General features: G+C 46.5%; 1 pseudogene; it reads left to right on the forward strand.

Annotated features, from left to right (window-relative positions):
- The first annotated feature begins 888 nt into the window (after nucleotides 1–888).
- On the forward strand, nucleotides 889–983 carry LOC138512384 (U6 spliceosomal RNA; annotated as a pseudogene).
- Nucleotides 984–9,206: the final 8,223 nt, after the last annotated feature.

Below are 9,206 nucleotides of genomic sequence, written 5' to 3' on the forward strand. Positions count from 1 at the left end.
ATGCTTTCCAGTAGGTTGACTTCCGTCGCCAGCATCGTCCTTTTTGCATAGACGTGCACAATAGCCTGGCACTTTAGGGGTTAAGAAAAGAGGATTCAGAACATAGAATCAAATTTTACAAAATAAACACAGGAGAATCAGGATTTTCCTTTTCGTTCATAGGCTCGTTTTAGAACACCTTTTTTCATTCTAAAATGAACATTTTGTAAACACCTGTTTTTAGTGCAACATGGAGACGTCTGAGGTGAGCGCGTCTTCATTTTAAAGTGAGCTGCATTTTAAGTCCGGAAGTTGCTGATTAACACATTAAAAAGGAAAGGAAAGTGGTCGGCATCTGGAGGGCGATTGTGCGTTTTGCTTCGAGAACTGGGCTGCTGGGGCTGGGGGGACGGATGGACGGAGCGCATGGTGGCCCCCAGCACGACACCCCATTGCACCTGGAACAACGGAAGAATGTCCCCGCGGCTGCACTGCTGAACTCTTCAAAACACTTGGATGCCCGTGTGAAGCCACGCTGCGGTGCAGTTGCACAAACATTAGACAATGTTTCCAATTCACAACATGCATGTCCAAAAAAGTGTTATACTAGTATTTATAATACAGACCCGAGATATTTGTTGAGTGGTTTAATAGTGATTCAAAGGTAGCAAATTGTGCACATGCATTGGATGACATAGTTGTATCATTTACTTACAAAGCATTTTTGCCAATGCTGCTTTCTCCAAGATTGCATTGCTTTGTATTCTTTTAAGTAATACGGGCATACCATATTTAAAATCACCAACTGGTCAAAATTATTATTGTGCTGCATAAACTGTCTGGTGGATAATTTTGACACCTTCAAAAGAACAACACAAGGAGATGCACCTTTGAAAAAGAAGCAGTCATGTGCTGGTTTCGGCAGCACCTGTACTAACATTGGATGATTAGCATGGCCCCTGCGCAAGGATGACACGCAAATTCGTGAAGCGTTCCATTTAAAAAAAAAGAGAAAAGAAAAAGAAAAAGAAGCAGTCATTCTATGTAAGAAATTAGTAGGCTACCCAAAGCCAAAAAGAGAGTATATAACAATATTTATTATAGGGCCGTGATAGCCACCCTATATCGCTGCCCTATAGTTAAGGTGATTCGGGCTTTCATAGGAACCCCTCACATTTCTATTGTTGATATCCTCTGATTCGAGTAACGGATTTGACCGAAATTTCAAAAGTGTTTAAGGCCCCCCCTAGACTGCAAAGTTTCGCAAAGATTCATTAAAAAAGTTATTAAAATGACAAACATGCAGCCTACTTCCCATTCATTTTCCCATAGACAAACAAGGTCAATTATTGTCAAAGTGCACAGACCAAACCGCTGGATGGATTTTCACCAGGTCCGAAACAATTTAGGCATGAATCCTTGACTCGCGATCCATGCATGGTTTGGGATTATTCTGTGCACTAGTTATTTAAATATTTGTCAGAGAAGTGGGTACCCCTTTCTCAAAAATAGATAGCTATATCTCTGGGATTTACCCAAAACCTGGTGTTTTTAGAAATGAAACAGCCACCATCTTGATTTTTTCTCGATGAGAGAGATAACCGCAGTTATAGTCGAGGCTAATGGGAAAAGAAAAGTCATTAAAAAGCTATTTGCAGGTTAAGGTAATTGCAAATGACTTTAGTTTAGAGGTGGGGAGGTTTCTGGAGGAGACCAAGTGGAATTTGGGAGTTATAGAAGGTGCAGGGACCGAGTTTGCAACACAAAGCTTTCTGTAGTCGCGACTATAGCCTCGAATAACCAACATCAAAGCAAATTGCATCACAGAAACAGCATCTGTTGTGGGGGGAAAAGAAAGGGCAGGGGAGTTGAGGAGGCCATTTGTAGAGTGGGGAGCCTTGCACAGATGAGTGGGGCACTTTGTGAGAGTCTCGGGGGACAGGAAAGCATTTATTTCCAGCTGTTTTTCCGATAGTCGCAGCTATATCCGAGGCTGGACAGGACTACAGATAACTGCGTGTGAGAGTAGTTCTGTGCCTGTGGCTAAACATTTTGGGGTGTCTGTGTTTTATTTCTTTTTTAAAGTTATTTTTATACATATAGTGATGTCGGGTGAAAAATAACTGGCCATGGCCAAAGGCCATGGTGAGGCGCGGTAGTTATTTGGGAGTCCTATCTAATTTGGGTGTGTGTGTTCAGATTTTCTTACATGTGAGACTGTGGAGAAAAAAAGAAGAAAATCGTTGTAAAAAAATCAATACAAGAAGGAGCCACCCTACTTCAGTTTTAGATGCCCCATACACTGTATTTTAACCTGTGTATTCTCACCCATTGTCATGATGCCTACCTCTAAGGAGCCAGGTCTGACCCAGCAACCCCAGAGGCAGGCATCATTCCCCCCAGGGAAGTGCCAGCGGGCCCAAGCTGGGGCCCTTTGGACACAGTCCTGGCGCCTTAGGCGCCAGGCTCATGTTGGACCCCTGTCCTGGCGCCTTAGGCGCCAGGCTCATAAAGCTAGACAAGTGTTCAAGTGTTTTAATGTGCACTTACCTGATGCAGACCATGCTGCTACATCCAGGCCCTCTTGAGGCCTGAATGGAACTACTTTACCTGTGGGACTACTTTCCCCTGGGTGTGGTCGGGGAAGGATACATACCTGATCGGTGGAAGGATACATACCTGGAACTTCTTCCAAACCTATTTAAACCACGCCCGATCAGCAACTCACGCTTCGCGTTGTTCTGCTCCTCGCAGCTGGAAGCTCACCGTGTCAGCTCCTGCATCTGGACTTCAGCCACGCCTGTCAGCATCCTGGGTCACCTGCTAAGAGAGAATTGGAGAGAAAGAAGACCTTACCTGCTAAAGCTGCATCACGGAGACATCACTCAGACAATCCTGAAAGGGAAGACATCATTTTAAAAGCATTTCGCTTCGATCGCTGCAGCGCTGCATTTCACTCACTTTTCCTGGGCACCTCCATCTTCAGCAGCGATCATCCGGATCCACAGCCACTTCCCAGAGCCTAGAGAGAAAAAGACAAGAACACAAGGTGAGAGAAGGAAGGGAATAGGAAAAGCTCAGTTTCCTTCTAAGACTTACCTGTTGGGTCATTCCCATTTCATTTCGGGTCCTGCCGCTTCCTGGCATTCCGGACCCCGGCCCCTATGGGGAAAAAAGACAAAGACATTGAATGAGCGAATGCAAAGACATTACCCGAACGCTCATCCAGAACTTACCTGTCATTTACTGGAACTGCACGTTTCACTTCGGGTCGGTGCCATATCTCTGGCATTCCGAACCCCGGCCCCTAAGGGGAAAAAGACATAAGCGTTAGCGCTTGCTGCAATAAGACCATGAACATTATTATTAAGCTTGAACTTTTGAACTTGCTACAGAACTCTTACAGCGCCTTACCTGAATAGTCAAGCTTATTTGAACTCCCATCAAACCTCAATCCAGTGAAGTAACTGGGTTTCAACGCGCCCCTGCATCAGAAGCAGGATGGAGAACTCATCCTTCCAGACCCTAAGTTGAGACGTCACGGGGAATCGAGGAAGGGTATCGTGGAGGGTTGGAAGGGAGTGGGAGGCTTGAGCATTATTCCGTCAGTGGGTAATACTCCCTTTTCACGCACAGGGGAATATTCCTGCGAGCCAGAGAGTCCATCTTCAGAGCCCTGCGCTTCACCATAGAAGAAGCATCAGCACTCGAAGCCAGACCTGCGCCTCCGTGGGAATCAGGTGAGCGTGACAGAACGTGAAGCCTACCAACAATTTCCCACCCGGGCGCTATGGAGACTTCCGAGACAGATCAGCTGGCTCAGCTTTTGGGGGAATTACGGGCAGAAGTGCACTTAGCCCGCCAGGAGACTAACGCTCTCAAAAGAGAACTGATCCTATCCAAGGAAAGAACAGATGACTTGGCCAAAAGGTTATTGCAGGCCCAGGCAGTGCACACTCCTTTACCGAATTCCGGAGGTACTTCCACATCAATGGGTTTGAATAACCCGGTACAAATCAATCTACCTGGACACATGCCTTTGGCCCCGCCTGAACGTTTTCCGGGGGATCCCAAGAAATATGCCGTCTTTATGAACCGATGTCGTTTACACTTTCTATGCAGACCCGGGGCCTTCCCTAGCAACCAGACCAAGGTTGCCTTTATACTATCTTACCTCAGTGGCAGTGCTGCCGATTGGTCTATTCCATTGGTAAATCAGGATGATCCCATTCTCCAGAATTTTCAGGGTTTCCAGGCCAGCATGGAAAAATTGTTTGCTCGACACTCTCAAGGACAGGCCCTTGATAACAAACTGCTATCCTTACCACAAGGTAATCAGGATCTCCTGTCCTACGTTGCCACCTTTAATAGACTGGTTGTGGAAACTGGATGGCCAGAAAACAAAAGGATCACATTGTTTCATCGAGGCCTGCGCGGAGAGCTTAAGGATGTTCTAGCTCAGATAGTAGATCCACCCCAGGTCTGCGCAGACTACATAGACTTGGTGGTTCAACTTGATCACAGACTTCAAAATAGAAAAGCAGATCGGTTCAAGCACGAAACCCGAGTACCGATCAAAACCCACGCTAACTCCAAGAGTACCGACGTATCCGAACCTATGCAAATCGGCGGTGTTAAAGGACCATTAACGCAGAAGGAACGAGAGAGAAGGCGGCAAATGCAACTTTGTCTGTATTGCGGGACTTCCGGTCACTTTCTTCGAAATTGTCCGGTTAAACCACCTAAGAAGGTGGTTGGAGCCACTGATAACTGATTCGCGAAACGACCTAGCCGACAAGCGTAGGGGTCCGCTTGCCGAGCTTGAAAACAAACTCTTTGACCTCGCATTTTGTCATGCCAATGGTGCTTGTGGACCCAAAACAGCCTCAGCTGTTGCATGCTATAAAAGCATACATCGACAGTGGAGCTATTGGAAATTACATAGACCGTGAATTGGCTTCCAGGATTAAGCTCCCTCTCCGCCCGAAAGTAACCCAAGATGTCATTACTACAGTAGATGGAACCGAAATAGCCTCAGGGCCTGTAACGCATTCCACTGTTGAAATGACACTGGTGGGTCAGGATGGACATCGGGAAGCAATCGTGTTTGATGTGATCAAGGCCCCACAATTTCAAGTAATTCTTGGAATTCCTTGGTTAGAAACACATAATCCCAGAATTGACTGGCGAGCAAAGAAGACAAGTTTTCCTGATTGTGAACCAACTTGTTACCCAAGAAATTCAGTTATGGGTCTAGCCTCAGCAACTTTCACCCCTGTACAGCTACCGTCAGAATGCCAAGAATTCCAAGACGTTTTTCAGAAAGAACAGACTAACACGTTACCTCCCCATCGGTCTTATGATTGCCAAATCGATCTGGTACCCAATGCTCAACTACCTTGTAGTAGGATTTATGCTCTTACGGAACCTGAGAACCTACATTTGCGTCAGTATTTAGATCAGTACCCAGCCAATGGTTTTATTCGCCCGTCCAAGTCTCCTGTCTCCTCGGCTCTGTTCTTCGTGCCGAAAAAAGAGGGCGACCTTAGAACATGTATAGACTATCGCGCCCTAAATCAAATAACGAGTAAGAATCGTTATCCTCTGCCCTTGATCCCTGAGCTTATCGACCAGGTGAAAGACGCTTGTGTGTACACCAAGTTAGATCTCCGAGGAGCTTATCACCTGGTGCGTATAAAAGAAGGCGACAAATGGAAGACTGCATTCCGCACCAAATTTGGGCTCTTTGAATATCAGGTGATGCCCTTCGGTTTGTGCAATGCACCTGCCGCCTTTCAGTACTTTATGAATGATGTTCTTCGGGAACTTATCGACGTCTGTGTCGTTGTTTATATTGACGACATCCTGGTGTACTCTTCTTCAGAATCCGATCACAGAAAACATGTTAGGGCAGTTCTTGAGAAATTGCGCCAGCACAGACTATTTGAAAAAGCTTGAAAAATGCGTTTTTCAAACCACAGAAGTGGAGTTTCTCGGATTCATTCTGACACCTCAAGGAGTCCGAATGGACTCGCGAAAGGTGGACGCCATCCTCAAATGGCCATCTCCTAGCTCGGTGAAGGGAGTTCAGAGCATGCTCGGCTTCGCCAATTTCTATCGAAGATTCATCCCTGAATTTTCCCGAACAGTCCAACCCATCACAGCTCTCCTAAAGAAAAACAAACGCTTTGAATGGACTCTTGAGGCCGAACAAGCCTTTCAGGACCTGAAAACCAAATTCACCTCTGCACCTATATTGAAGCACCCGCACCCAGATCTCCCTTACATTGTGGAAACCGACGCATCCAGTTCGGCCATGGGAGCTGTCCTGTCGCAAAGAGACCCAGAAACTAACCAACTACACCCTGTGGCCTTTTGGTCCAGGAAATTTTCTCCTCCTGAAATCAACTACGTAATTACCGACAAAGAGTTACTGGCTATTAAATCTGCTTTCAAGGCTTGGCGTCACTACCTTTTTGGGGCAAGACACACCATCAACGTAATTACGGACCACAGAAATTTACAGTATTTAAAGACGGCCAAAGCTCAATCTTCACGACAACTCCGATGGGCTCTATTCTTTGCGGAATTTGATTTTGTAATTACCTATCGCCCTGGCTGCAAGAATGGTAAAGCGGACGCCTTATCCCGGATTGGCATGGAAGAACCCAATTCGAATTTAGAACCTGTGCCAATCATACCTGAACAAAGAATCTTAGGCCTAACTTCATTGAAAACTATTGAGGACATCCAAACACAAGTAAAACAACTTCTAGACTCTTCAGCCTTACTGGAATGGAGTCAAAAGGGTCCTCATTACACCGTTAAGGATGACTTACCCTACTTCCAGGAGCGGTTGTTTCTGCCTAGTAAAGAATTGCAAGAACTTGATATTGCCAATCATCATGAATCATTTATGGAAGGACACCCTGGTATCGCTAAAACGGAGGAGAAAATCAAACGCCACTTCTGGTGGCCTTCTTGGAGAAAAGACATAAAGTCCTTTGTATTGTCTTGCGGAATTTGCGCCCAAAACAAGGGTCAAAAGAAAAGGCCAGCCGGCCTACTTCAACCCTTGGATATTCTACCGGCACCATGGCACACCTTGTCAATGGACTTTATAACAGACCTGCCTCCTTGTGCTGGTTACAACACTATCCTTGTAATTGTGGATCTGTTCTCCAAAATGGCCCACTTTATCCCTTTAAAAGGTTTGCCTTCAGCTTCCACCTTGGCCAAGGAATTTCTGGAGAATATAGTTCGCATACATGGTTTCCCTTCCATATTAGTCTCGGATCGTGGAAGTCAATTTATCTCCCATTTTTGGAAGAAGTGTTGCCAACTAGCACAAATAGATGTGCGGTTTTCCACCAGCCACCACCCCCAGACCGACGGACAAACCGAGTGAACCAATCAGACTCTCGAGCAATATCTTCGGTGCATGTTACACCAATCCGAGTTAAATTGGAAAGACATCCTTTGGATCGCAGAATATGCATACAACAATCAGTGCATTCTGGAACCGGACAAACTCCTTTTTATACTTTGTATGGTCACCATCCTCGGACCTCTGATCTAGATCCACCTCTGACCCTGGAAATGCCCGCAGTAAATCATCTGCATTCCACAATAACCCGAGCCTTCAAAGAAGCTGCAACTCATCTACAGCAAGCCAAGAAAAAGTATAAAGAAAACGCTGATTTGCACCGAAGTAAAACTCCTCCTTACCAAGTAGGAGACCAGGTATGGCTAGCAACGAAACATTTACCCCTCAAGGGCCCGCGAACCTTCAATCCCAGATTCATAGGACCTTATCCCATCAAGGCTATAATCAATCCCGTGGCCTTTAAACTGGATTTACAGTCTAACATGCGTATTCATCCAGTTTTTCATGCATCACTTTTGAAGCCAGTACAACCAGGGACCCGACTGTCCAAGCCTCCAGACCCAGTTCAAATTGATGGGGAATTAGAATTCGAAGTTAAATACATTTTAGACTCCAAGGTGTTAAAGTCCAAACTCTTCTATCTTGTTGACTGGAAGGGATATGGACCTCAGGAGAGATCATGGGAGCCTAGTAACCATGTTCACGCACCTCGATTAATACAAAGGTTCCATCAGAGATTTCCGAACAAGCCAAGACCCCCGGAGGGAACAACCTTGGGAGGGGCCTTGAGGGTGGGTACTGTCATGATGCCTACCTCTAAGGAGCCAGGTCCGACCCAGCAACCCCAGAGGCAGGCATCATTCCCCCCAGGGAAGTGCCAGCGGGCCCAAGCTGGGGCCCTTTTGACACAGTCCTGGCGCCTTAGGCGCCAGGCTCATGTTGGACCCCTGTCCTGGCGCCTTAAGCGCCAGGCTCATAAAGCTAGACAAGTGTTCAAGTGTTTTAATGTGCATTTACCTGATGCAGACCATGCTGCTACATCCAGGCCCTCTTGAGGCCTGAATGGAACTACTTTACCTGTGGGACTACTTTCCCCTGGGTGTGGTCGGGGAAGGATACATACCTGATCAGTGGAAGGATACATACCTGGAACTTCTACCAAAGCTATTTAAACCACACCCGATCAGCAACTCACGCTTCGCGTTGTTCTGCTCCTCGCAGCTGGACGCTCACCGTGTCAGCTCCTGCATCTGGACTTCAGCCACGCCTGTCAGCATCCTGGGTCACCTGCTAAGAGAGAATTGGAGAGAAAGAAGACCTTACCTGCTAAAGCTGCATCACGGAGACATCACTCCGACAATCCTGAAAGGGAAGACATCATTTTAAAAGCATTTCGCTTCGATCGCTGCAGCGCTGCATTTCATTCACCTTTCCTGGGCACCTCCATCTTCAGCAGCGATCATCCGGATCCGCAGCCACTTCCCAGAGCCTAGAGAGAAAAAGACAAGAACACAAGGTGAGAGAAGGAAGGGAATAGGAAAAGCTCAGTTTCTTTCTAAGACTTACCTGTTGGGTCATTCCCATTTCATTTCGGGTCCTGCCGCTTCCTGGCATTCCGGACCCCGGCCCCTATGGGGAAAAAAGACAAAGACATTGAATGAGCGAATGCAAAGACATTACCCGAACGCTCATCCAGAACTTACCTGTCATTTACTGGAACTGAACGTTTCACTTCGGGTTGGCGCCATATCTCTGGCATTCCGAACCCCGGCCCCTAAGGGGAAAAAGATATAAGCGTTAGCGCTTGCTGCAATAAGACAATGAACATTATTATTAAGCT

Source organism: Ambystoma mexicanum, chromosome 6p (genome assembly GCF_040938575.1).
Source record: "Ambystoma mexicanum isolate Mex_15411 chromosome 6p, UKY_AmexF1_1, whole genome shotgun sequence".
Taxonomy (NCBI): Eukaryota; Metazoa; Chordata; class Amphibia; order Caudata; family Ambystomatidae; genus Ambystoma; species Ambystoma mexicanum.